This window comes from Triticum aestivum, chromosome 3A, assembly GCF_018294505.1.
Source record: "Triticum aestivum cultivar Chinese Spring chromosome 3A, IWGSC CS RefSeq v2.1, whole genome shotgun sequence".
Classification (NCBI taxonomy): Eukaryota; Viridiplantae; Streptophyta; class Magnoliopsida; order Poales; family Poaceae; genus Triticum; species Triticum aestivum.
Genome location: NC_057800.1, coordinates 52181414 through 52187507, shown reverse-complemented (window position 1 = coordinate 52187507; position 6094 = coordinate 52181414). Strand labels below are relative to the sequence as shown.

The 6094-nt window shown below is 43.0% G+C and overlaps 1 pseudogene; it reads right to left on the bottom strand.

Moving 5' to 3' along the window:
- Window positions 1-2487: 2487 nt before the first annotated feature.
- LOC123056745 (cytochrome c biogenesis CcmF N-terminal-like mitochondrial protein 2) lies at window positions 2488-3064 on the bottom strand (annotated as a pseudogene).
- Between the last annotated feature and the right edge of the window lie 3030 nt (window positions 3065-6094).

The following is a 6094-nucleotide window of genomic DNA, read 5'->3' as shown; positions in this document are numbered from 1 at the left end:
GACTGGCCAACTAATGATAGGACTACCTATCTTGATGCTTTGAATCTGTATTCAGAGATTTTTTCCAACTACCGGGACTACTAATTTCAAGTACAAAGCTCTCCTATGAATATGCTACTGCTCTTACTTTCTACCGGAATCCGAGCATTGAAGCAAGCTCTTTATCGCGCCATAACCAAGTCTCTCATTGCAGCTCTGACCAACCCACCCGTCATTGCAAATAACTGCTCCTTACTATTTGATTGTATGTCCATTTTTGCTTGATGTCTGGCTCACCGGATCTGGTACATGAAAAAGCCATTCCTTTTCGCTTTCCTTCAACCACTCAGTATACTTTTTTACTGGAAGAGTCAAGCGAAAGCAATTAGTTTAGAAGGAAGAGGAAGACCTAGGGGGCTTACGTCCTCATTTCACTCTTTTTGCTCCTGCGAGACACGACTCAACTACTTTTTACAATTGACAGGGTAGCCCGGAGGTCAGATGAAGGGTCTTCCCCATAAAGATAAATTAGTACTTGGAAGGTTCACATGAAGGAAGGGCTGAAACAAGGCAAAAACTATTCAATGGGGTAAATAAATATGAGCAATCCGTGAGAATAGCAAACCCCTATCTCTTAAAAAGAAGAAGATAGATAGGTCCATGAGTTGAGACAGAGAAGTTATAACTAATCAAGTAGGAGTTTACCCACGAGAGCCAGAGGCTGCATCATCAAAGGGGTATAGAAATAATTCAGAAGCACTATGGCCTGAAGTGAAGGGCAGGAACGAACGGAATCAATGTGTTCCAATTTATCCGGAGTAAGGGCAGCAGCTGAGAAGGGACAAAAAATAGCGTAGACAAAAGGTAGGACCAGATCATGCGAAGAGCTCTTCGTCCTATTGATTAGGAATCTCGATCAGAAACCACCAGGCCATGTCTCCCGATAAAAGATGATCCCCACAATGGATGTTAGGCCTTGGCTTTATAAAATCTGATTGGATCCACACTAGAGGATAAGAATACAGATAGGCTGACTAAGAAGATCTTCAAATTGTCTTACCTGAAAAGATGAGTTATTCAAAGGAATACCTGAAGAATAGAATAGAACAGAATAAACACATGGCACAGTTGGGTGCTAGAATAGTAGTTGATATAAGTTCTAGTCACTTAAAAAAAGAACCACTGCATAACTTAATTAGATCGTAGAAGATAAGCAAGCGGGTTCGGGCAGTTAGTACTATTTGAAGGAAAGAAGTTCAGGTAGTAAGGGCTAGGTTTATGTAGGGGCTATATTTTTGATAAACATATGGTCTTGCTCATTTCTCATCAAGGAATGGAGATTGGGTTGGTGTTTGGAAGGGGGATTCAGTAAACTGACCTTGGCCAGCAAGCAGAAAAAGGACTGACATCTTGGGGTGCGCTAGCGCGCGTACCCTTCTTCTGCGAGACTCCATCCAAATCCACCACTTACTTGTTGGTTGGTGTTCCATTATGTTATCTTAGACTATGCTGCCTTCTTCAATTCCATTCTTCGTCTCCCTAGTCGAAGTCTTCTTGCTGGCCCAACCCAACATGCATTTTAGAGTGACGTGCCAGGGCAATCGGCGCTCCGCCAGTCACGCATGATCGCCAGAGCCTTTCTTGGCTATGTAAATATAGGGCCGGAATAAGTGCAAGATCCTCAACAAAATGGATTAAGGTGGGCTTCGGATTTTTCATAATTTTTTTCTATCTTTTCATCAAGTTCTTGTTTGATCTGCTGCTATTATCACAATATCCCTCCTTTTAGGGTTAATGCTATCAATGGTGAATTGATCATTCGCTATCCTTTTTTTAGAAGAGCTTTTTTGAATGGAAGAAATGTAATGAAACCCGCGATGGCTACTGAATAACCTCCTTTGATTTTTTTTATGATAAACCCTTTGACCTTTTTCTTCATTCGCCAAATCTTCTTCGGTTCTATCCAAGCTCGGTTTTGTCTGAATCTTTGTGGAAGAAGAAGCGGTTCGCCAGCCGCTACATCCAGGGATCCCACAAAATCATTAAACCTGGCGGCTGCTCGCTCTTTGATCAGTGATTCACCGGCCACTAGATCGATGAAGAATCTCTCAAAAATCCGCTTTTTGATTAGTGATTCACCAGCCACTACATTCTTGGATCCCACCTTATTCTCAAACCTGGTGGCTCGCTTGATTGGCAGTCATGTAAGCTCATCTTGCATACAAATTTTGGGGGTACCAGGGCCTGCATCCACCAAGAACATTTCTTCCTTAAGCGTAAGCGTAAAACTGAAGATTGTGAGGCGTTTCCACTACATAATAAGAAACTAGAATTAGATCTTGGAAATGATCGACTCCAATAGATGCTCATCATAAGCTTTTTTTTCCTCCTATTCCTATTGATCAGAAGTATCCAGCAGCGCCACACCAGAGTGACTTCCGAAGCGCTACAGATGGGACGAAATCCGGTAGCCAGTTGCTGGCTCTGAATAACCAGCCCAGCAAGAAGCTAAATTCTTCCATAACATAACATAACGGGGCGGGGTTGCGCGCGAGCCGAGTGACGTAGGTGCACAAGAGTACTTCATTCCACAACCATCTCTTTTTTATAGGTTCTACGGACTGATGCCTCCTGCTTCATCTGGTAAAAAGAGTCATAGATATGCCTATAATTAGATGGAAGAACCGCCATAAAAATCTTCCTCGTGTATCGTCTGTAGCGGAACTATGAACGGGAGCTAGCAATCTGGACCGTATTGAAAAGGTTCCTAAGACACAGGATGGAAGAGTCAAAATATTCAGAAGCGAGGTCCAAGAATGAAGAAGGGGTAGGATTACTGAATGAATACGAGTTGTGGCTAATACCCGAGGCATAAAAGACGCATTTTCTACGGGATCCCGAAACCACCAGCCACCCCGACCTAATTCATGATGAGCCCACCAACTTCCTGGCGAGATGCCTACGGTTAAAAACAACCAACATGTCAAGATCCAAATTCGAATTGGTTCCTGGTCCTGGTCAGAGACCACCATGTTCGCGCCGGTGGTCCAACAAAGAGGCGAAGTAGTGGTGTCTTTCTTTCCATTACGAACGACACGCTTCGCCTGCTCCCTCCCCGTGTCCATTAGCACTCATGTCCAGAGCGAAGAGAAGGCAAAAAAGCGCCGCCGAAGTAGCATGAGCAGGCTTCTATTGCTACGCAACAATAGAGCATGCGCGCCACCCACAAAATGTTTGAATGATCGGGTAAAGAGCGAGCTTCTTATATGGGATCCGATGCATCCAGCAGAGCGAAGCAGCGTTCCATTCTTTTCGGTGGCATCCTTCCGCATTGGCGGCGAGTGGAGTGCCACAATCCCATTCATCATTTTTGATCTACATAACCCAAAGCCCATAGCACTGGCGACATCTCCGGCATAAATGCAAGGAGGATGTATAGCTGATATAGGATCTTGTGGAATGAGCACAAAAGGACGCTTACTTTGCGAATGAAGTTCAGAATCAACAAGGGTTCTCCGAACGAAGGGAGTGTACAACTGGGGCGCAGCCCAACTTTTTTGTTGGAGAGATAGAATGGAGTTCTTCACGAAGTTCGAGACAAAGGAAAAAAATCAAAGTTTCTCTATAGCCTCTTCGTTTTGAGACATTATGGCTTTGGGGTCGACCCCGGTAACAAAAAAGGAATCCATAAAAGCTTGGGATCCAACACCATGATAAAATACTACCCTCATGATTAGACCATGTCCCTGAGATTAGATAAAAAAAGGTGCATTAGCGGTTAATACATTGTAATTAGATAAGTTATTTGGAATATGACGGAACAAAAGACCAATGAAAGGAAGAAGAATGCACCAAAATGCAAGTGTTGCACCAAACGCTGGTGGGTGTTTCTTGTTGTAAGTGAATGTAATGAAAAGACCCGGAAATAACGAATAATGAGAAAATTCATTTATAGACATTTCGTGCTCATTTCCAAATTTATGCTTAGTTATTCCCATCATCCAGTAACCACAGGATGATCCCAATCTCCTTTTAGTAATAGATCTTTTTGATATGTCTCAGTCTCAGCGGCAAGGAAGAGAAAATGCATCGAGTCGTTTATCAAGAAAGTGGACGAGCATGGCGGTCCCTATATCTCTGAGGGGTGTACCACTTTTTTTTCAAGTCAGCTTAAGAGGTTCAAAAGAGAAAGTCACTCTCCTTATTCTTGGCTAGTGGAATGGAAGCAAGACTCTTTCCTATCCACTTTGCCGAGGGGAGAGAACTAAAAGATAACTCAAGCTAGACAGAAAGGTGCAAAAGTCCACAGTTTCTTAAGGATCCTGTAAGCAAGTAGGTTAAGATTGTCATTTAGCTTCAATTTATTTAGTCTCACAAGCGGGTCCGCATGCAACAAAAGAAATTGTATTTTCCTACTACTCCGACCTTGCCCTGAAAGGATAAGGAAATTGGATAAGAGCGAGAGCTAGACTGACTATTGGTCTAATGCTGGTGGAGGATTCAGACTGAGGACCCCCTGTGGCGGCTACTCATAAGAAGATGAAGGATTGAAAGAGGACTGATCACCCCTCTGATTTGTGATCTTTTGAAAGAAAGAAAAAGCCTTCTCTCAGACTTAAAGGTAAATGAAAGCGGGATTTTTTTTTCTCTCCTCTAAGCTAGCAGCAAGTCAAGTAATCTGAGAATGCTGCCCCCAATCCGTAGCTGAGGACGAACTCAACTCATAAGCTTTTTTTGAACCAAGCACTTGTTGTAGAAATGAAAAACCACCCACTAGCAGAGGCTGGAACAACCCATAGAAGTGTAGGGGCTGCTTCAACCAGGCGTACCCGTATCCATTGATTTACCTCCTCTAGAGAGTATTGAACTTTGTGACAAATAGGTTATAGTTACACTCCTTAACTCCCTATTCGCGAGATATATAAGCTAGCTAGTAAGAAGACTTTCCCTTCTTTTCTGGGAGGGTGAGAACTTGAAAGACTGACAGAGAAAAGGAAGAAAAGCGGCTAATGCTATCTAAACGATTATTTCAAAGTTTACCAAGTTCGATCGTTCACGAGACAGGGGACTCTTTTAAATAAGACAGTGTATGGCTGCGAATAAGTCTATTCGGCAAGTCATAGAGAAGGACTGGATATAAGCTATTCCTCGGTTCTTCATTGGATCCTTTTAGTTTAATATTACTTTTTGGAAGCAATCTCCTAATAATATGTATTAGGGACAGCATTTAGGATAGCAAAAGCATTTTTGGAGCAAGAGGGATTACCTTCTAGATTCTTTTGTGATACCCTCTGTGTCGCCTTCTCCTGGATGGCCAGCCCAGTGTCCTGAATCCTTGAGCTCTTCCTCATGGCTTTGACTGGTGACTTACATTTCATCTTATTTGCTGCTCTCTTAGTCCTTGGATATGATGTCTTCTGCCACTCTCCTTGGTGGCTATTCTCCACCATCTCAGTCCCCTCTGAGGTCAGCTGAATCTGATCAGTGGTTGTCTCTGCCTAATCCACCAAGTGTGTACAAGACAAGATCTTTGTCTGTCACAGGTTCTCCTGCTGCTGCAAGTTGATCAGACTGGAATTTGATCCTGCGCAGATAATCTTGAGCAGTCTGGGATCCTTTCTTGATCATTTGGATCTGAATACGCAACTCAATTATTTGAGCATTTGTCATACAGCCAAGACTTCCGGGGTTTTTTCAGGTTTTCTCCCTTTTCTACGAAGGTTTGCTGCTCCGCCTGCACCAGTGAATTATTCTATTCTTCTCCTTTGGTTCAGTCTGTGGGGAAATCAGAATTCACCATTGAATCATGTGGATCAGCTCCCTTACATAATAATATTTCACTGTATCAGCTACGAGGGGAAAATCTGAAAGACAGAGGATAGAGAGTGAGAGAAAGAGTGTGAGACTTGCGCCACTCTCCATTTCGAGGGGATTTCGACGATTCTGGGGTGATTGAACTATTTCTTTACCTGTTCAATTTCTAACGAATCAAGATATCCTCTTGTTCTGGTATAAATAGTAGCTATCTGCTCTTCCACTGGGAGAGGATTTGCCTAGGATTGTTTAAGCAATTCCCTTAATCGTCGACCCCTTGCCAATTGATTCTGACTTGTTT